This window comes from Typha latifolia, chromosome 2, assembly GCF_019914945.1.
Source record: "Typha latifolia isolate L0001 chromosome 2, TyphaL0001v2, whole genome shotgun sequence".
In the NCBI taxonomy this organism is placed as follows: domain Eukaryota; kingdom Viridiplantae; phylum Streptophyta; class Magnoliopsida; order Poales; family Typhaceae; genus Typha; species Typha latifolia.
The window spans coordinates 7616263-7639384 of NC_133087.1; positions in this window are offsets into that span (position 1 = coordinate 7616263).

Genomic DNA, 23122 nt, shown 5'->3' on the forward strand with positions numbered 1-23122 from the left:
TCACATTGGATCTTTATCTGTTGGCCTTGCGAGGTGCCGACATTGTCTTGGGGACCCAATTGCTTCAAAGCTTGGGGCTCGTATCATTTAATTTTTCAAACCTCACACTTACATTTCGGAGGAATGATCAAAGAGTGCTGCTGGATGGAAACCAACTGATATGATCTCCCTTTCTAGCCAAATGCTCGATCTGTTTCAATTTTCAGATCTCGATAGGATCTAACAGGGAACTCTAGAAATAGATCTCTAAGGATGCTGCCATTGGATCGACGTGAGATTTTGATATGTTGTAGCTCTAGAAAGGAGCTTTCCAAATAATCAAATTTTAGTTGAATCGAATATCAAGATCTCAAGATATCATCCAATTAGTGGACAAACATCGGGTAGTCTGTCTTAGGATCTATAGATATAGGCACGAGATCCTAGATGATGGTGGATGGTGGAGGACTGGCATTAATCGGGTGGCACTCGTGAATAAGTGGTGGTGGAAGGGTTATAGGTGATCGCAGGAATATGGCAAGTGATGGATAGATTGAAAGAAGGGGGAGGAGAGGGCCACCCCTAAGGGACTAGGGTGATTGGCCGGTCGAGGGAGGTTAGAAGCGGCATCGCCGGGGAATGAGAGAACGGGAGAGAAGAACACGAAGGAGGCAGGGCAAAACCTCAATTCGTCAATAATCACTCCATGGTTGCCATCCACACCTTTAGAGGCTAACCAAATAATTCAAAAATAACCCTAAATAGTACCTTTTCGCCGACCGCGTTCGAACGCGCCCGTTTGCGTTCAAATGCACATTTTTCGCACTTCTCTGGATTTGTGAACACGATGCAGGCGTTCACAGGCGCGTTCGAACGCACAATTCGCACTCTCTGGATGTGCGAACCTAATGCAGGCGTTCACAACCGCGTTTGAACGCACTCTACCAGCGTTTGAATGCGACATACAGAAAACTAATTTTTTTAAGAATTAAATACTAAAACAAGAAATAAAGACCTCCTAAAGTGTACCCATGCTCGAGATGACATCGGTGAAGTTCGAATTGTATCAATCCACCACGCTTCCGCAACCTTGTCATCAAGGTTTAAAATTAGGGAAGCGATCCATGATATCTGACTCTAGCTCCCAAGTAGACTCGTCAGTGGGCTTGCTTAGCCACTCAATCAGCACTTTGGTCTCCAATCTGGATCCATGGCGTCTTCTCCTGCGGCCTAAGACTCGGACCGGTTTCGTTGGGTCTTCTTCCTCCATTGGTTTGGCCAAGGCCGAACCCACCACATGGTTAGGCCCGATCTGGGCCTTCAAGACTAGATGGATCCTGGTCCCCTCAGGTTGGTCCAACCGGTAAGGTACCGGACCAATTCATTTTAGCACTCGGTACGGACCATAGTGCTTGTGACCTAGCTTCTGGTTCAGAATTGGCCACAATATGGATTGCTGGTACGGTTGAGCTCGAACAAACACCCATTGATCCACCTCAAACTCTCTCTCAGGCCGACCTTTGTCATGAGTCAGCTTCATGAGGTTTTGGGTTGTTGCTAGGTGAAGCTTGAGACATCTCAAAGTTCCATCTCTATCAGCAAGTTTCAAGTCGAGCTCGGTCCTATCCGCCACCGCAAGTCTATCGTAGGTACGCAAGACATGGGGAGTGTGCCCATAAACCACCTCAAAAGGGGTCATGTCGATGATAGAATGATGAGCGGTATTGTATGACCACTCGGCCCATGGAAGGAATTTGACCCAATCCTTTAGTCGGTCCGCCACAAAGCATCACAAGTATTGCTCCAGTCATCGTTTCACCTCCTCAGTTTGGCCATCCATCTCGGTGTGATAAGCTGAACTAAAGTTGATTCGAATCCCTTGCAATTTGAAAAGCTCAGACCAAAACTTGCTGATGAAGATGTGATCCCAGTCTGACACGATCGTTCGAGGCATCCCATGCAAGCGCGCCACTTTTCGAACAAAAAGTTCAACAACCTTTTTTGCAGAAAACGAGTGCGACAATGCTATGAAATGAGCATATTTGCTCAGCCTATCCACCACAACGAACACCACCAATTGTCCTCGGACCTCCAGCAGCCCCTCGATGAAGTCCATGGAGATGTCCTCCCAAATATGCTCCGGTATAGGTAGTGGTTGCAACAGCCCGCTGGGATTGAACGTCTCTGATTTGACTCGTTGGCAGATTTGGCATTCACCTACATATTTCTTCACGTCCGACTTCATCGTTGTCCATGTATAATTTTGGGCCAACCGCTTGTAGGTACATAAGACCCCTTCATGGCCTACTATAGGAGTATCATGGAAGTGTGCCATCAATAGTCTCTGTAGCTCTTCGTCCGCGGGTATCTTAATCCGCCCGTGCTCGAGTACCAACCCGTCGCGGTCCTCATGATCGGGGTGGCTTGATGGGTTCTCTCTCATCTCCTCCATGAGTCAGACCAGATCACTATCCCCTGCGCTGCCTCTCCGCAGATCTAAGAAAAAAAAGAAACGTGGGTGTTGAGAAAGAAACGAGCTCACTTGTGACCCCTATGCTTGGAAGTTCAATCAGCGGTTGATTTCCTTCCAGCAACACTCTTTGGTCATTCCTCCAAAATATCAATAAGAGGTTTGTAAAGTCAAATATCACGGGCCCCAAGCTTCGAAGCCATTGAGTCCCCAAAATAATGTCGGCACCTCACAAGGCCAATGGATAAAGATCCAATGTGAAACATTAGCCTTGCACCTCCAACTCCACATCTCCACAAATAAAATTTGCTAGCACGGAGATGAAGGTGCTGTGAAGTTGGTGATCCGTCCATGGGGGTTGGCATCGGCTACTTATCCTCTCAAATTCTTCTTGATATGCCCCAACCGTGGTCTTTTGCACCGTCTTTGAGAGGAGAGCATCGAAGTTGTCATACCACGACGCTCCAAATCGCCGCGTGATATCGGCGCAAAAGTCAGCCCAAGTTTCGATAACCTCATTGGCATTGGCTGCTTGAAGATGGAAGCTCGCAATGAAGCGTCGCATTTTTAAGGTGGAATCTCGCAAGCGTCACCTTGTATTCTTTTGTTGTACCCTAGTATTCGAAGAATTGCTCCGCCCTATACAACCAATCGATCAGATCGCCACCTTTGAACTTGGGGAATTCGAAACGCACGATTTGCCCACGGATGTCGTTGCCTCGATCCAGATCATGTCCAAGTCCTTGTATAACCAAAGGAGGATGCACCATGAACGGTTGATGATCCCTCCTTTGATTTTGATTAACTCGTTGTGGTTCTGCTTCGTATTGCCCAGCCCACGGATGCTGTTGTCTCGATGGTGCATTCCCGTTCGCCATGGCTTCCCTTGTCGCCCGTAATTCTCGCATCATCTTCATTATCATCTGATTATTGATGGCCATTTGTTTGAAAGAGACCCCAACACGGCTTGAACACTAGGTTCTTCCATATTCCGATTTGATCGGGTGGTACCGCGGGTGGATTACGAAGAATTGCTCCGCCATATCTAAGTGTATCAAGTTCACCCGATGAATTTGCACAAAACTCCATTGCGGACTCCGGACGGGCATTATGAGGTTTGGGTGATGCCTTTTGGTCTCACCAATGCTCCAGCTACCTTTTAAGGCCTCATGAATGATATATTTCAGCCTCGTTTGCGAAGGTATGTCTTGGTATTTTTTAACGATATTTTGGTTTATAATAGGACTGAATTGGAGCATTTGTGGCATTTGGAGGATGTGCTAAATTTGTTGAAGCAAAACCAATTGAAGATCAAGATCCAAGTGCCTATGGGGAGTACCACAAGTGGAGTATTTAGGCCACATCATTTCAGCGGATGGTGTAGCGGCGGATCCTCAAAAGGTTGAATGTATGACTGCTTGGCCTATTCCTACTACTACCATCGGATTGAGAGGATTTTTGGAGCTGACCGAATATTATCAACGCTTCATCACCGGATATGGCAAGATCACTGCTCCTCTCACTTCTTTGTTGAAGAATGACTCTTTTAGATGTATGGATAAAGCCACTTCAGCCTTTAAAAAACAGAAAATAGTAATGACGATGCCACTCGTTCTAACGCTACCGGATTTCATGAAAGAGTTCATTGTGAAATATGATGCGTCAGGTGTTGGCATAGGAGCTGTACTAATGCAAGGAGGACGTCCCATAGCTTTCTTAGTAAGGCTATGTCACCAAAATTTCAGCAATTATCGACTTATGAGAGAGAGATGTTAGCAATTCTACATGCGGTGACAAAATGGAGGCCTTATTTGACGATAGATGATTCATTATCTGAACTTATCAAAGAAGCCTTTCATACTTTATGGGACAGCACATACACACTCCGACACAACAGCAATAGGTCAAAAAATTGCTGGGATATGATTACAAAATCTAATACAAGAAGAGAACGAAAAATAGAGTGGCGGATGCACTATCGCGCCTACCCGATACTGCCGAGCTTGCAGCCTATTCATCTCCTACCTTTCCCTTCCTTCACGAGCTAAGGTATGCATGTACATCTGACCCAGATATTTTGAGATTGTTACAGGAGGTGATGGATGATCCAGAGTGCCATTCAGAGTTGGAAAATCGAGGCAGGTTGCTGCTCGACTGCGGATGCATTCAAGTGCCCGCAAATGATGGATTGCGGCAGAAATTATTGGAGCACTTCCACCACACTCCAAAGGCTGGTCATGAGGGTGTCTTGAGGACTTATAAGAGGATATCTCAGAGTTTCATACGGCCGGGACTTAATTGAACTTCAATTCGGCCTACCATCCGCAGACGGACGGCCAAACCGAGGTGGTCAATCGAGGCATTTAGTAGTAGTTGAGGTGCTTCGTTAGAGAGATGCCGAAACGATGGTTGGAGTTCTTACCATGGGCGGAGTGGTCCTACAACACCGCCTACCATAGCAGCATTGGCATGACTTTATTTGAGGTGGTGTATGGACGCACGGCTCCGACGTTACGCGCTTATGATCCAGTGGGATATGCAGATTGTATGGAGGTGGACCTAGGTTTGGTGGATAGAGACGCCACATTGAGGAGGTTGCGTGCTCATCTTAAACTTGCTCAAAATCGTATGAAGCAAGTTTATAATCGTAGCCATAGGGAGTAGGAGTTCGACATCGACAGTTAGGTGTTTGTGAGATGCAGTCATATCGAAAAGTGACCTTACGTCTGATAGGTAACCAAGTTAGCACATTGCTACTTTGGTCCGTTTCGGGTGTTGGAGCGTATTGGTTCGGTTGCATATCGTTTGGAGCTACCAGAGGGGTCGAGAGTGCATCCTGTTTTTTATGTTTCATTATTGAGAGAGCGGATTGGAGATCATGAGATTGTTGGATCAGTTCTACCGGAGCCATTAGAGGAGATAGAGATCGTAGAGCCAGTTTGAGTACTTGCTAGACGCCGATAATGATATGGTACCAGATTGGAGATAGAGATTTTAGTTGAGTGGCTTGACAAGCCATCTGATGAGGTCATATGGGAGTTGGAGACTGATATCTTGGAGCATTTCTTCAACTTTTCACCTTATGGGCAAGGTAGGGGAAGCGTGGTGGGTTGATGCACTTAGATATGATCTTTTCTTATTGCATTAGGTGTTTATTTTTATTAAAATAAAATTTCAGTAGGTCATGTTCGAACGCCGGAGGGATCACGTTCGAACCCTTGTGAACGCCTGCATTAGGTTCGCAAATACAGCGAATGCATATTGTGCCCTAGCGAATGGCATGTGTCCGATTGTCTGTGCGCACAGACTCAACTAACCTCGAATATGGGCCATAAGATATCGCATATCAGCGACCATAATTGTAACGTCCCCGCCCGGCACAGCACGTGCACACCCACGCACCCACACGGCACGCACGGCGCACGCGACAAGTCGGGCGGGGCCCGTCACGCACAGATACTCTCCTGTGCACAAATAATCATGACATCATCAAATAAAACCTGCTAACCTATCCATGATCACATAATCCATCGCCAAATAAATCATACTCTTAACCAAATAAACCTGTTAACATATGAATATCAAAGACCACAATAATATACACTAGACCGCTACATAATCTGGCAGGGCCTACACAGGCCACAACAAACCATCAAGATACCATTAAACAACTGATACAAGAGTACACTATGATTCGACCTGTATTATACAAATCATCGTCTAATACAAAAGAGTACAAATATCAAATACTGGTACAACTCAATTTCTATATAAACCATCATATATATCATCTCGCATCTATAGCTCACCTCATCGTCACTCTAAAATATCTTCTCAAGATATCTCAGGTCGCTATCACGTACCACAAATATGAGGGGTTAGAAAAAAAATAAAGAGAGTCATGAGCAAAAGGCTCAGTGAATAGACCTTACCCCGAATCAGTGATGTCAAACAGAGAGTAAATCATGTACTGGATAATATGAATTAGAAAGCAACATCATGTCATGAATGAGTATATGAATGCATCCTCAATAATACATAATTGAAAAGTAGATAATATGTCATATTAATAAAAGTATACAATACTCGACAATAAATAAACAAATCTCCATGTCATATGATCATCATAACTCTCTATCAAATATGATATATGATGTATGCCGACCATGACCATGCTATGATATCAAATGCAACCATATATGATATATATTGACCACTCAATAATCAGGTATGTCAGATAAAAATGAAATCATATGCATTTCTCAACATCACGATCATCATCGACATCTCGGTATAATATCATCGGACTAGACCACTGTGCACAGTCAATACCCGGTACCGGTCTCAACATCATGTCCAACGGATCAGAGCATACTCCGCCACCCGCAAGAGTATCTCTAATATAATCATACCCCGCCACCCGCTAGGGTATCAACATCCATGCAGACCGGGCACCCACATAGTTGATAGAAACCTCGTGAGGATAACTCACCACATATGCCCTAGCGAACGGCATGTGTCCGAATGTCTGTTGCGCATACAGACTAACGACCTCGGACGTAAGGCCAACAGGATCGCGACCATGTCGAGCGATCAATCATCCACCGAGCGCGTCCTAACCCTCGCGCCCACTCGGGTATCCTCAAGCTTTCTATCAACTATTCTATCAATCACATTTCATGCTTTCCTTTTTAAATGACAAATCATATGCATATATCCAGTACAATAACAAGTCAATGCATAACAGGAATTTAGGTGGAATAGGAATCAAGAGCAAAATGATGTAATACAAACTCCAACCATATATCTAACACATACATACTCCTGCTAGTCTATCATATGCACACTCATGCTAGAGATCATCCCGGTATAAAATCAGAATAGTATAATCATCTCCAACCATCTTTATATATCACCAATGTATTCATATCCCAGATCAACCTAATCAAATGCATGATAAAGTATGCTCGACTGAAATCATCTCTAAATAAAGTCATATAATCATGCTGGAGGCCAAAACATGCATGTACATAATATATAATATAACCTAATTTGAGAAAGGGATCTAGGGGATAAGACTACTCACAGTCTGATCAGAAGACACGAACCACGCATCTCTCACGTCCGTCAGTCAAACATCAACTCATCGTCAGGATCCACGGGGTCTCACATAAGGGGTTCGGGGTCTGAAAATATTTAAATGATATGATGTTAGCCGTTTATCCCATTTAGAATTCATTGGTGTAAAATATAATAAATTATTTGATTTTACTAAATAACTTGATATACATTATATATATATAATTATGATAACCTTATTCAATTATTTGGCAATTATTACTTTTACTTAACTAGTTACTAATCATACACATATTAATCATTATTCATAAATACAAAAGTAATTATCTGAGCTCAGCATTTTATTGCATAGAAAATAATATATAATAATAATAAGGGGCTAGAAACACATTGTATACTCAAATGTATTAAATATATGCATGTATAAGCATACATAAACATTAATAAAAACTTATAAAATTTAATTATTTTTAATAAAACTAACTATATAAAATATAAGATTATTATCAATATGATTACATGTATTAATCTAATAAACAGTGGCAAAACTATATATAATCATATGCAAGTACTTATAACTATAATTAATAAATTATTATACTAATAATACTTAGCTAATACTTATGTTAGTGAGTATAAATTATCAAAATAATCTATCATCTAGATAACTGATTTACCTATATTTTAGAAACTAAATCATATGATTAATATAAACAAATTAAAAGGAGCAATCCCTTGTCACAAGTGTTGGGGCTCAAGATCGTCATGCGCTTCTGATGATGGGCCGAGCCCAGCACTATTGCAGAAGGGAAAAAAAACTAAGGAAGATGAAGAAGAAGAAAGAAGAAGAAGAAAGAAAGGAAGAAGAAGAAGAAGAGAAGAGAAGAGAAGAAAAGAGAATAAGGGAAGAAGGAGAAGGGAGGTGCGGACCCGGGCCGACGGGGAGGGCACCGGCGGTGGTGGTGGCCAGCCCACCGCCGCCTCTCGGGCGGGCGGCTCCGACGGCCCGAGCCCAAGGTAAGAAAAAAAGGAGAAAAGAGAGAGAGAGAGAGAGAGAGAGATAGTGAGAGAGAGAGAGAAGAAGAGAGAAGAAGAGAGAGGAGGAGAAAGAGCTCACCGGCGCTCGTGGAGGTGGCGGCGACGGCGATAGTCCGGCCTCAGCGCGAGAGAGGGAGAGAGAGAGAGAGAGAGAAATTTAAAGAGAGAGAGGGAAGGTGGTGGGAGGTTGGCGGTAGGCTGCGGCGGGGGCCGCCCGCCGCCAGACGGCCGCAGCCGGTTGGCTGCGGCGACGCGAGGGGGGGGGGGGTGCGTGGCACCTCTCCCACGCGGCCCCACTGCATGGGCACGAGGCCGGTCACATTGTGGCCAGCCACGTCGTGCGCATGCAATTTTTTTTTTTTTTTGGGATTGGATTGTTACAATAATCATCACTCCAGGCATGTGCGTGAGGTGTTTAATATCTTGCGACAAAACCAGTTAAAAATCAAGATGAGCAGGTGCCTATGGGGTGAGCCATGAGTGGAGTTATTGGGTCATATAATCTCCGCAAGAGGAGTGGAAGCCGATCCAAGCAATATCAAAAATATGGTGGACTAGCCGACTCCTACTAATCAGCGGGAATTGAAGGGATTCTAGAGGATTCCCGCCGATCCAAGCAAGATCAAAAATATGGTGGACTGGCCGACTCCCACTAATCTACATATTTATAGAGGCTAGCCAACAAGTCCTAAAAAAATAAGTAACCCTAATTCTAGAGGATTCCCGCTGATCCCGTTCGAACGCGGCCGATCACGTTCGAACGCACCAAAAGACGTTCTCTATATGTGCGAACGTGATGTAGGCGTTCGAATGCACAATATGCATTCTCTGTATTTGTGAACCTGATGCAGGCATTCGAACGGGACCCTTCCTGCATTCAAACACGACTTACAAGAATTTTATCTTAATGAAAATAAATACTAATGCAATAAGAAAAGATCCTAACTAAGTGTATCAGCTTGCTGCCCTGCTGACCTCCTTACTCAGAAAAGGAGAGTTTCAATAGACAAGTAAGGTGACGGAGGCCTTTGAAGCATTGAAGACTGCTATGTCTACCGCATCAGTTTTGGTTTTGCCAAATTTCAGCAAGCCCTTCGTGGTGGAATGTGACGCTTCAAGCGAAGGCATTGGAGCTGTATTGATGCAAGAGGCCAGGCTCGTGGCTTATTGAGCAAGGTATTGTTGAACCAATCGCGACAGCTATCCACCTACGAGCACAAAATGCTAGCAATTCTACATGCCATCACCAAATGGCGACACTACTTGATTGGCCAACGGTTTACTATTCACACGGACTAGCGTAGTTTTCCCAACTTCATTGAGCAATGTGTGCACACCCCAGCACAACGACGGTGGGTCACGAAACTCCTTGGGTATGACTACGAGCTAGTCTACAAAAAGGGGATTGAGAACCGAGCGGCCGATGCCCTTTCTCGCCAACCGGACACAAGTGAGCTCACATCGTTTTCAGCACCAACCCTTCCTCTATTTTCAGATATGTGGGGAACCAGTGCAGAGGATCAAGTCATGGAGGAGCTTGAGTCAAAGTTCAATGATCCCTTCCCTAATTCCACACCTTGAGGACAAGATTGTAGAAGCGTGGTGGATTGATACGATTCAGACTTTATCGATATCGTCTCGAGCATGGATACACTTTAGGGGTGTCTTTTATTCTTGTTTTAGTGTTTATTTCATAGAAAAATAAGTTTTCTATATGTCGCATTTGAACGTGGATGGAACGCATTCAAACGAGCTTTTGAACATCTCTATTTGGTTCACAAAAATAGAGAATGTGAAACGTGCGTTCGAACGCAATTGGGTGCGTTCGATTGCAGATGGAGTGCGTTCGAACGCACTTTCAAACGACTACATCAGGTTCGCAAATACAGAGAACGTAAAATGTGCATTCGAATGCGGTCGGGCGCGTTCGAATGCGATTAGCGAAAATCTATTATTTTAGGGTTAATAATTGTCATTTTTGAATTATTTGGTTAGCCTCTAAAGATGTGGATGGCAACCATGGAATCATTATTGAATGAATTGAGTTTTTCCCTTGTCTCCTTCATCTTCTTCTCTCTTGTTCTCTCGTTCCTCGGCGACGCTGCTTCTAACCCCCTATTAACCGGCCACTCACCCTAGTCCCTTAGGGGGGGCAGCCCACTCCTCCCCCTTCTTCTAATCTATCAATCACTTTACCCTAACCTTTCCATCACTCATAACCCTTCCATCTCCACATACTCACCGGTGACACCCCATTAACGCTGGTCCATCAACCTTCATCCAAGGATCCTAAGACGGACTCCCTGACATTCATCCACTAATCGGACGATATCTTGAGATCCCACCGTCCGATTCGCTTGAAACTTAATTTGTTGGAAAGTTCTTTTCCGGGGCTACAATACAAATTTCATGTTGATCCGATGACTAAATCTTTTGGAATCTATTTTCAAAGTTCCATGTCAGATTCTATCCAGATCTGAAAATCGGAATCGATCGAGCCTTGGCCAAAAGGGGAGATCGTATCAGAAGATTAAGAAGTTCAAGTGCCTATGGAGAGTACCACAAGTAGAGTACTTAGGCCACATCATATCAACGGAAGGTGTAGCGGCTGATCCTCAAAAGGTAGCATGCATGACCGCTTGGCCGATACCTACTACTAACACTAGATTGGGAGGATTCTTGGAGTTGACCAGCTATTATCGCTGCTTCATCGCCGGGTATGGCAAGATCGCTACTCCTCTCACTTCATTGTTGAAGAATGACTCTTTTAAATGGACGAATGAAGCCACTACAACTTTTGAAAAATTAAAAACAACAATGACATCGACGCTAGTTCTAGCTCTACCGAACTTCATCAAAGAGTTCATTATGGAATGTGATGCATTGAGTGTTGGCATAGGAGTTGTACTAATGTAAGGAGGATGTCCCATACCCTTCCATAGAAAGGCTTTATCACAAAAATCCCAGCAATTATCGATCTACAAGAGAGAGATGTTGGCAATTCTGCATGCGGTGATAAAGTGGAGGCCTTATTTCATCGGTATGCAATTCATTATCCGAACCGATCAAAAGAGTCTTCCATACTTTATGGGACATCGTATTCATACTCCGGCATAACAGAGATGGGCCACGAAATTGCTGGGGTGTGATTATGAAATCCAATACAATAAGGGAACAGAAAATAGTGCGGCGGATGCACTATCGCGCCAACTCGATACCGTTGAGCTTGCAGCATATTCTTCTCCTATTTTTCCCTTCCTTAACGAGCTAAGGTATGCATGTACATCTGACCCAGATGTTTTGAGATTGTTATAGAAGCTATTGGATGATCCGGAGTGCCATCTAGATTTGGAGAATAGAGGCAGCTTGCTGCTGGACCGCAAATGCATTCGGGTGCTCGCAAATGATGGATTGCGACAGAAATTGTTGAAGCACTTCCACTAAACTCCAAAGGCTGGTCATGTGGGTGTCTTGAAGACTTATAGGAGAATATCTCAGAGTTGCACGTGGCTAGGATTGAGACAAGATATGATGAGTTTTGTCCATGCTTGCAAAGGCTATCAAAGGGCTAAGTCAACCACATTGAAACCGGCCAGATTATTACAGCCTTTACCTATACCGGATCATGTTTGGAAAGACATTTTTATCGATTTCATAAAGGGTCTTCTGCTGGTAGGTGGTTGTTCAGTTATTTTTGTGGTCGTTCATAGGTTGAGCAAGTATGCACACTTTTCTGCATTGTCACATCCATTTTCAACTAAGTGAGTGGCTGAAATTTTTGTTAGAGATATTGCTCGGTTATATGGCATACCACGCACGATTGTCTTGGATCATGATTGTATATTTATGAGCAACTTTTGGATGGAGTTTTTTGAATTTCAAGTGACTCGATTAAACTTCAATTCAGCCTTCCATCCATAGATAGACGGCCAAACCGAGGTGCTCAATCGAGGAATTGAGCAGTACTTGAGGTGCTTTGTTGGAGAGATGCCGAGGTGATAGTTGTAGTTATTACCATGGGTGGAGTGGTCTTACAACACCGCCTACTATAGTAGCATTGACATGACTCCCTTTGAGGTGGTGTATGAGCGCATTGCTCTGACATTACGCGCTTATGACCCAGTGGCATCTGCAGATCGAATGGAGGTAAACTTAGCATTGATAGAAAGAGACGCCACATTGAGGAGGTTATGTGCCCATCTTAAACTTGCTCAAAACTGCATGAAACAAGTTTATGATCGTAGCTATCGGGAGTAGGAGTTCGACATCCGTTGGGTATTTGTGAGAGTATAGCCATATCGACAGGTGACCTTGCGTCCGATGCGTAAGCAAAAATTAGCACATTGTTGAGGGAGCGGATTGGAGATCATAAGGTCGTTGGATCAGCTCTACCGGAGCCATTGGAGGAGACAGAAATCGCACTTGTTAGCCACCGATGACGTCATGGTACTAGATTAGAGATAGAGATTCTAGTTGAGTGGTTTGGAAAGCCATCCGATGAGGCGACATGGAAGTTAGAGACGGACATCTTGGAGTGTTTCCTCGACTTTACACCTTTAGGGCAAGATGAGGGAAGTGTGGTGGGCTGATACACCTTGTTAGAGTCTTTTCTTATTACATTAGATATTTATTTTTATTAAAACAAAATTCCTGTAGGTCGCGTTTGAACGTGGAAGAGGTTGCATTCGAACGCCCTTGCGAATGCCTGTATTAGATTCGCAAAAATAGAGAATATTTCATGAACCGATTTGATTCGTCATCTCCTCGACAACAATCGGAGTTGCAAAAAGGACCAGCGGTGGGACCTCATCGAACTGATACCCCATCGGTCCAGGTGCGTAATGTGAGTGTCAATGATCCCTCTCTTACTTATGCCCATATATCATTCCCCACCTCCGTTGCAAAACCCAAGACTGGCGGTGGTAGAACCCAAGAGGCGTGCGGCACCGATGCGCTTCGTCGATGAGGAGGATTGGCACTATGAGAATGAGGTTGATCCCTTTGGAGATAGTGATAGACGTGCTCGAGGAATTAGAGAAGGGGATCAACTTGCACAAAGGTTTAGACCTGAACCAAGGACTTTTCGCGAACCCGACAATGTTATTCGAGGGAGAACCGCACGCTTTGACTTTCTAAAATTCCATGGAGGCGATCCAATGGATTGGGTGTTTCAAGTTGAACAATATTTTGACTGTCAAGGTACAACGGAAGATGCAAAAGTCCAGATGGCAAGCTTTCACCTCCAAGGGACGGCATTGCATTGGTATAGATCGATTCTTCCTAGTGATAGATTTATCGAATGAACTAATTTTTGTATAAGGATTACATATAGATTTTGCCGAGTTTGAGAGTTAGTAGTCATTGTGAGCCACCTTGGCCCGAACAAATATTGATGAGCACATCTATTTCAGGGCTGCGAGAGGATATACAAGTGGATGTTCGTCCTCTATGTCTTACTACTCTTGAGTATGCCTTTGAGAAGGCCGTGAGGATGAAGCAAAAATATAAGGCTCTAAAGATGGCAGTGAAAACCAATTAGGGCAATCGAGATAGGCGGTTTGCACCAAGAATACCGACTAGAAATTCTGCGATTTCAAAAACAGCGGCTGCAAGTACTAGACCACGACCACCTTTGAGACCTGCTTCCGATGTTAGAGGAGGCACAAGATTCCCCGTTCGAACTCTCACACCTGCTCAGGTGGAGGAGCGAAGAGCGAAGGGCCTTTGCTTTCGATGTGATGAGCGTTTCACCCCCGGTCATCGGTGTTCTAAACTGATCAGGAGTGTGATGCTTATCAACGGTATTGAGTTGGATGCGGAGGTTGTTGATGATTGGGAGTGTCCAGAGAAGGTCCATGAAGGGGCCGTTGAGGAGGGCGTGGAGGAAGATATCCAAGTTGAAATATCGATGCATGCATATTCGGGTACTTCCATGCCGAGGACGTTACGAGTAGACAGACTCGTTAGAAAGTATTGTGTGCACATCCTCATCAATTCGGGGAGTACACACAATATAGAATACGCAAATTAAACCTCCGCCTTTCTAGATGAGAGGTTAGTGAGGAGATTGGATTTGGATGCAGAACTGACAACAAGATTGGCGTTGCTATTGGAGACGGCACAAAGCATAAGGCGGAGAGCTTGTGTCGTCGGGTAGGTATACGGCTGCAAGGACACGACATCATTGTGGACTTGTATCCGTTGGCGCTGCGAGGAGCAGACATTGTCCTTAGTGCTCAGTGGTAAAAGAGTTTGGGACCCGTCATATTTGATTTTTGGATCATTGATACACTTAGGAACTTTTCTTATTGCATTAAGTGTTTATTTTTGTAACAACTCAACCCTAAAAAAAAATTTGGGCATGACGTGGCCAGCCACACTATGATGTCGAGCCCAGCACTGGTGACATTGTTTTATTATCTATTTTATTTTATATTTATTTATTTATAAACGACTAACTTATATTACTTGAATATTTTCATATCCTGAACCCTCTTATTTAAGATCCCATGGACTTTGCTAGCGATGAGTGTCACTCGGTTAACTAATAGACGTGAGAAATGCATGGTTTGTATTTTCTGATCAGACAGTGAGTAGTCTTATCCCTTAGACGCTTTTCTCAAATTAGGTTATATTATATATTATCTACATGCATGTTTTGGCCTCCAACATGATTATATGACCTTATCTAGATGATTACAGTTGAGCATATTTTATCATGCATCTGATTAGGTTGATTTGGGATATGAGCACATTGGTGATATATAGAGATGATGAGAGATGATTATACAATTATAATGTTATGTCTAGTTGATCTGTAGCATGAGTATGCATGTAATTGATTAGCATGAGTATGCATGTGTTGACTACATGATCGGAGACTATATTGCATTACTTTTTCTCTTGATTCCTATTCCACCTAAATTCCTGTTATGCATTGACTTGTTATCGTACTGGATATATGCATATGATCTATCATTTAGAAGGAAACATTTGATAGGATAGTTGATAGAAGTGTGAGAATACCCGAGAGGGCGCGAGGGTTAGGACGCGCTTGGTGGATGATTGATTGCTCGACATAGTCGCGATCCTATTGGCTTTACATCCGAGGTCGTTAGTCTGTGTGCGCAGCCGACATTCGGACACATGACGTTCTCTAGGGCATATGTGGCAAGTTATCCTCACGAGGTTTTTATCAGCTAGAAGGGTGCCCGGTCTGGATGGATGTTGATACCCTAGCGGGTGGCGGGGTATGGTTATATTTGAGATACTTTTGCGGGTGGCGAAGTATGCTCTAAGCCTCCGGGCATGATGTTGAGACCGGGTACTAGGTGTTGACTGTGCACAGTGGTATAGTATGATGATGACATATAGAGTTGACATTGATGATTGAGATGTTGAGAAATGCATATAATTTCATTATCATTTGATTACTTGATTATCGAATGGTCAATATACATCATATATGGTTACATTTGATATCATAGCATGGTCATGATCGGCATGCATCATGTGTCATATTTGAGAGAAAATTATGATGATAGTATGATATGGAAATTTGTTTACTCATTGTCGATGATTATATACTTTTATCAGTTATGACATGTTATATATTTTTTATTTATATATATTATTGAGGATACATTCATATATTCATTCATGATATGATGCTCTTTCTGATTCATATTATTCAGTACATGATTTACTCTTTATTTGGCATCACTGATTCGGGATAAGGTCTATTCACTGAGCCTTTTGCTCATGACTCTCTCTCTATTTCGTTTCTAACCCCTCAGATATGTTGTACGTGATAGCGACTTGAGATATCTTGAGAAGTTATTTTAGAGCGATGATGAGGTGAGCTATAGATGCGAGATGGTATAGATGATAGTTTATATAGAAATTGAGTTGTACGAGTATTTAATATTTGTACTCTTTTGTATTAGACGATGATTTGTATAATACAGGTCGAATCATAGTATACTCTTGTATTAGTTATTTTAGTTGTATCTTGATGGTTTGTTGTGGCCTGTGTGGGTCCTGCTAGATTATGTAGTAGCCCAGTGTATATTATTGTGGACTTGGATATTCTTATATTAACAGGTTTATTTGGTTATTATTATAATTTATTTCATGATGGATTATGTGATCATGGATAGGTTAGCAGGTTTTATTTGATGATGTCATGATTATATGTGCACAGGAGTATCTATGCGTGATGGGGCCTTCCCGACCTGTCGCGTGCGCCGCGCGTGCATTGTGGGCATGTGTGCGTGCACGTGCCCGTGCCGGGCGGGGGCGTTATAATTTTCATTAAAATAAAATTCCTGTAGGTCGCGTTCAAATGCAGGAGGGATTGCGTTTAAACACCATTGTGAATGCCCATATCAGGTTCGCAAATACAGAGAATGCATATTATGTTCGAACGCGGTCGGGCGAGTTCGAACGCCTGCGTTTGAACGCTTGCATCGCGTTCACACATATGGAGAACGTCTTTTGGTGCGTTTGAAAGTGATCGGGCGCGTTCTAACGCGATCGACGGGAATCCTCTAGAATTAGGGTTTCATATTATTTTAGAACTTGTTGGCTAGCCTTTATATATATATGGATGCCAGCTAAATTTATTATGCTATTAGAATATTAATTTCTTGCCTCCTATCTTTTCTCTAGACTCTCTCCCTCCTCCCTCTTCATCATCCTTCCACTTCTACCGTTGGCAAGGTTTCTCCTAACTTCTAATGTCCCTCAACTGTCAAGCCACCCTTTTATTTGGGATCTCGACCACTTTGTTCCCTTCGTCTATATCCCTTAATCACATCCGCCATCCACCTTCATCTCCATACACATCCATAACCCTAAAATCAACTCCACCCGTCACCACCACCATCACCCACATTATTCCGTATTTTTGTCCGTGCTACAGTTCGAATTTGTGATGGGCATAAATACAAAAGTTGTAAATAAGTAAGTTACGGATCTAATCCAATTAGTTCATGCGAGTGTCAATGATCCCTCTTACCTATGTCCACACATCATTCCCCACCTCTGTTGCAAAATCCAGGACCAGCGATGGTAGAACCCGAGAGGCGTGCGGCACCGGTGCGCTTCGTCGATGAGGAGGATTGGCACTATGAGGATGAGGTTGATCCCTACGGAGATGGTGATGGACGTGCTCGAAGATTTAGAGAGAGGTGATCAACCTGTGCAAAGGTGTAGACCTGAACTAAGGATCTTTCACGAACCCAACAATGCTATTCGGGGGAGAACCGCACGCTTGGACTTTCCAAAATTCCAAGGCGGTGATCCAACGGATTGGGTGTTTCAAGTTGAACAATATTTTAATTATCAAGGTACAACGGAAGATGCAAAAGTTCAGATGGCAAGCTTTCACCTCCAAGGAACGGCATTGCATCAGTACATATCGATTCTTCGTGGTGGTGGATTTACCGGATGGGCTGATTTTTGTAGGATGATTACACGCAGATTTGGGACAGCAGTATATGAAGATTTTGCTGCTACATTAAGCAAGATGGTTCAGAGGACAACCGTATTGCAGTACCAAGCTGAGTTCGAAAGAGTTAGTAGTCATTGTGAGCCACTATAGCCCGAACGGACAATGATGAGTACATTAATTTCAGGGATGCGGGATGAGATACAAGCGGATGTTCGTACTCTATGTCCTACTACTCTTGAGGAGGCCTTTGAGAAAGCCGTGAGGATGGAGCAAAAATATAAGGCTCTAAAGATGACAGCAAAAACTAATTGGGGCAACCGAGATGGGCGGTTTGCACCTAGAACGCCGGTTAGAAATTTTGTGGCTGCGAGTACTAGACCACGACTACCTTTGAGACCTGCTTCCGATGTTAGAGGAGACACAAGACCCCCCGTTCGAACTCTCACACCTACTCAAGTGGAGGAGCGAAGAACGAAGGGCCTTTGCTTTCGATGTAATAAGCATTTCACCTCTGATCATCGGTGTTCTAAATCGATCTGGAGTGTGATGCTTATCGATGGTATTGAGGAGGATGATGAGGTTTTTGATGATGGAGAGTGTCCAGAGGAGGTCCATGAAGAGACCGTTAAGAGGGCAAGGAGGAAGATATCCAAGCTAAAATATCGATGCATGCATATTCTAGTACTTTCGTGCCGAGGGCGTTACGAGTAGACGGACTCGTTAGAAAGCATTGTGTGCACATCCTCATCTATTCGGGGAGTACACATAACTTTCTAGACGAGAGGTTAATGAGGAGATTGGGTTTGGATGCCAAGCCAAAAACGGGATTTGACGTTGCTATTGGAGACGGCACAAAGCTTAGGGCGAAGAGCTTGTGTTGCCGGGTCGGTATACGGGTGCAAGGGCACGATTTCATTGTGGACTTGTACCGTTGATGCTGCGAGGAGTGGACATTGTCATTGGTGCTCAGTGGTTACAGAGTTTGGGACCTGTCACATTTGATTTTCGAAGCAAGTAGATAAAATATAAACAAGGAAACAAAGATGTGTGGCTTGATGGTGTTAGGTCTTCGTCGATTCCTGTGATGCGACCTATGGTAGGGCTACCTGCTGCGTACGATTTGGCCTATCTTCTTCAGTTAGTATCAGCAGAAGATGAGCCTCAAACGAGTTCAGGTAATACCATTGAATTGTCTAATATATTAGATAACTTTTCTGGACTGTTTGAGGAGCAACAGGAGTTGCCACTGAGGAGAACGGCGGACCATCGCATAGAGATTGTACTCAGGACTGCACCGACGAACATAAGGCCATATCGGTATCCACATGTGCAGAAAGAAGTTATCTCAAAGATGGTAGCCGAGATGTTGGAGCAAGGCCTTAAATAATCAAGTCATAGTTCATACTCATCCTCCGTGATATTGGTGCGAAAAAAGGACGGGACATGGCATTTTTGCGTTGACTATCAAGCACTAAACGCTATTACCGTTAAGGACCGATATCCTATTTTAGTTATCGATGAGTTGCTGGACGAGCTTGCAGGGGTGACTATATTTAGTAAGCTTGACTTGAGGGCCAAGTATCATCAAATTAGAGATCACCCGACAGATGCGCACAAAACTGTATTTCAGACTCTGGATGGCATTACGAGTTCCGGGTGATGTCTTTAGGTCTCACCAATGCTCCAGCTACCTTTCAAGGCCTCATGAATGATATATTTCGGCGTCTTTTGCGAAGGTATGTCTTGGTATTTTTTGACGACATTTTGGTGTATAGTAGGACTGAATTGGAGCATTGGCGGTATTTGGACGATATGCTGAATTTGTTGAAGCAAAAGCAATTAAAAATTAATAAGTCCAAGTGCCTATGGGGAGTACCACAAGTGGAGTATTTAGGCTACATCATTTCAGCGGATGGTGTAGTGGCGGATCCTCAAAAGGCTGCATGTATGACCGCTTAACCTATTCCTATTACTACCACCGGATTGAGAGGACTTTTAGGGCTGACTGGATATTATCAACGCTTCATCGCCGGATATGGTAAGATCGTTGCTCCTCTCACTTCTTTGTTGAAGAAAGATTCTTTTTGATGGGCGGATGAAGCCACTTTAACGTTTGAAAAATTAAAAACAGCAATGACGACGACACCCATTGCAGCGCTATCGGACTTCACCAAAGAGTTCATTGTAGAATGTGATGCGTCGTGTGTTGGTGTAGGAGCTGTACTAATGCAAGGAGGATGTACCATGGCCTTTCTTAGTAAGGTTTTGTCACAAAAGGAGCCTTCCATACGATGACAAAGTGGAGGCCTTATTTTATCGGTAGATGATTCATTATCCGAATCGATCAAAGGAGCCTTCCATACTTTATGGGAAAGCATATACACACTCCGGCACAGTAACGATGGGTCATGAAATTGTTGGGATATGATTATGAAATCCAATACATGAAGGGAACGGAAAATAGGGCAGCGGATTCACTATTGCGCCAACCCAATACTGTCGAGCTAGCAGCCAATTCTTCCCCTACCTTTCCCTTCCTTGACGAGCTGAGGTATGCATGTACTTCTGACCTAGATATTGTAAGATTGTTGCATGAGGTGATGGATGATCTATAGCGCCATCTAGAGTTGGAGAATCGAGGCGGTTTGCTGTTAGGCCGCGGATGCATTCAGGTGCCCGCAAATGATGGATTGCGACAGAAATTGTTGGAGCACTTCCACTAAACTCCAAAGGTTAGTTGTGAGAGTGTCTTGAGAACTTATAGGAGGATATCTCAGAGTTGCACGTGGTCGGGATTGAGGCGGGATGTGAGGAGTTTTGTCCGTGCTTGCGAAGTTTGTCAAAGGGCTAAAGCCACCAAATTGAAACTAGCCGGATTACTTCAGCCTTTATCTATGCTAGACCGTGTTTGGGAGGACATTTCTATGGATTTCATAGAGATTCTTCCGCTAGTACATGGTTATTCGGTTATTTTTGTGGTGGTTGACAGATTAAGCAAGTATGCGCACTTTTCGGCATTGTCACATCCATTTTCAGTCAAATAGGTGGTAAAAATTTTGTTAGAGATATTGCCCGATTACATGCTATGCCATGCACGATTGTCTCAGATCGTGTATTTATGATACGAATTGGATCAAATCGGATCACATCAAAAAGAGATTAGGCTCAATGGATTGAGTCTAATTATCTTATTTGGTTATTTGGTTTAGTTAGCATCTTAGTAGGTTAGGATTTTATTTAATTAGCTAAATCTATCTCTATGCAGTTTCGAAAGAATATTCATAAAATATTCTACTTATATCTAAATAATATTAAACAAGTTGGATAAGGTCGCCAACCTCCTGATCTACAACTTTGATATTCATTACTTCTCCAGATTCAGAATCTATCTATGATGAAACGAAATCTTAATCCGAGAGGTAATCGAAGAAGATAAGAAATACTGGTTTAGTTGGTTTGTTAGGGTTTCATATTGTTTTAGGACTTGTTGGCTAGCCTCTAGAAATATGTGGATGGCTGCCAACTTCATTATGGAATTGGATTCTTAATTTCTTGCCTCCTATCTTCTCTCTACACTCCTCTCTCCTCCCTCTTCACCATCCTTCCATATCTACTGTTGGCAATGTTTCTCCTTGCTTCTAATCACCCTCGACTGTCGAGTCACTCCACTTCTTTGAGATCTCGACCACTTTGTTCCCGTCGTCTATTTCCTTTAATCACTTCCACAATCCACCCTCATCTCCATACCTATCCATAACCCTAACATCCACTCCACCCATCACCACCACCATCACCCATGTTATTCCGTATTTTCGTCCCTGCTACATTTCAAATCTGCGAAAGGCATAAATACAAAATTTGTAGATTAGCAAGTTATGGATCCAACCCAATTTGTTTAGTAATTTTTTGACTGCCAAATAATATCTGACGAATATTTTTCCACAGTTGTGCGCACTACTTCTTGTAATAAATTCAGATCTTAAAGAATTATTCCGTAGTCGATCTTTTGGCTCCAGATCTCATCATTTGGTACAAGAACCTATCACTTGGTATGAGATCCTATCAAATTGGTATCAGAGCCTATCAATTTGTATCAGAGCTGTAACAACCCACTCTTAAAAAATAAAAAATTAGGCACGACGCGACCGGCCACACTATGGTCGGCCTCGTGCCCATGCAAGATGCGCATGCAGCTTGCATGGTGGGGGCGCCACGGGCCCGCTGCCGTTGCCGTAGCCAATGGACTGCGGCGGGCCCTGGCGCTGCCGCAACCCCCCTCCATTACCTCCTCTCTCTCTCTCTCTCTCTCTCACCCGAGCTCGGGCTCGGGCTTGTCGGAGGCGAGCCACCGACGAGGGCCGGCCACTGGCTGGCCAGCAGCGGCAGGTGCCCTCCCCGCCGGCCCAGTCCGCAAGCTCCTCCCTCACCTCCTCTCTTTCTTCTCTTCCTCTTCTCTTCTTCTTCTTTTTCTTTTTCTTCTTCTTCTTCTTCTTCTTTCTTCTTTCTTCTTATTTCTTATTTCTTCTTCCTTTCTCCTTTCTTTTCCCTCAGCTCCCCTTCTCTCTTCTTCTTCTCCTTCTCCTCTATTCTTCTTCTTCTTCTTCTTCTTCTTCTTCTTCATCATCATCTTCTTCTTCTTCTTCTTCTTCTTCTGCTTTCTTTCTTTTTCTTCTTCCTCCTCGGCTTCTACTCCTTTCTTTTTCTGCACAGTGCTGGGCCGAGTCCAACACTAGTGACATTGTTTTATTATCTACTTTATTTTATATTTATTTATTTATTTATTTAGGTATTACTTCCTTAATTAATGTAGATAAATTATTTAGACATTAATTATTTTAATAATAAAATATATTCTTCAACATGATGATTATTAATTATAATTAGTATAATTAATGATTAACTAGATTATAAAATATTATGCATAAATATAGATAATACTTATTTTGATGTAACTATGTATTTATATTTCTATTAGATTAATAGATAGTGTTGTAAATTATAATTATTAGATTTATATACTGATATTCATAATATATGCAATTTAAATAATATTAAAAATTACTATCGTGTGTAGAATAAGATACTAGTCTTATTAATTAATT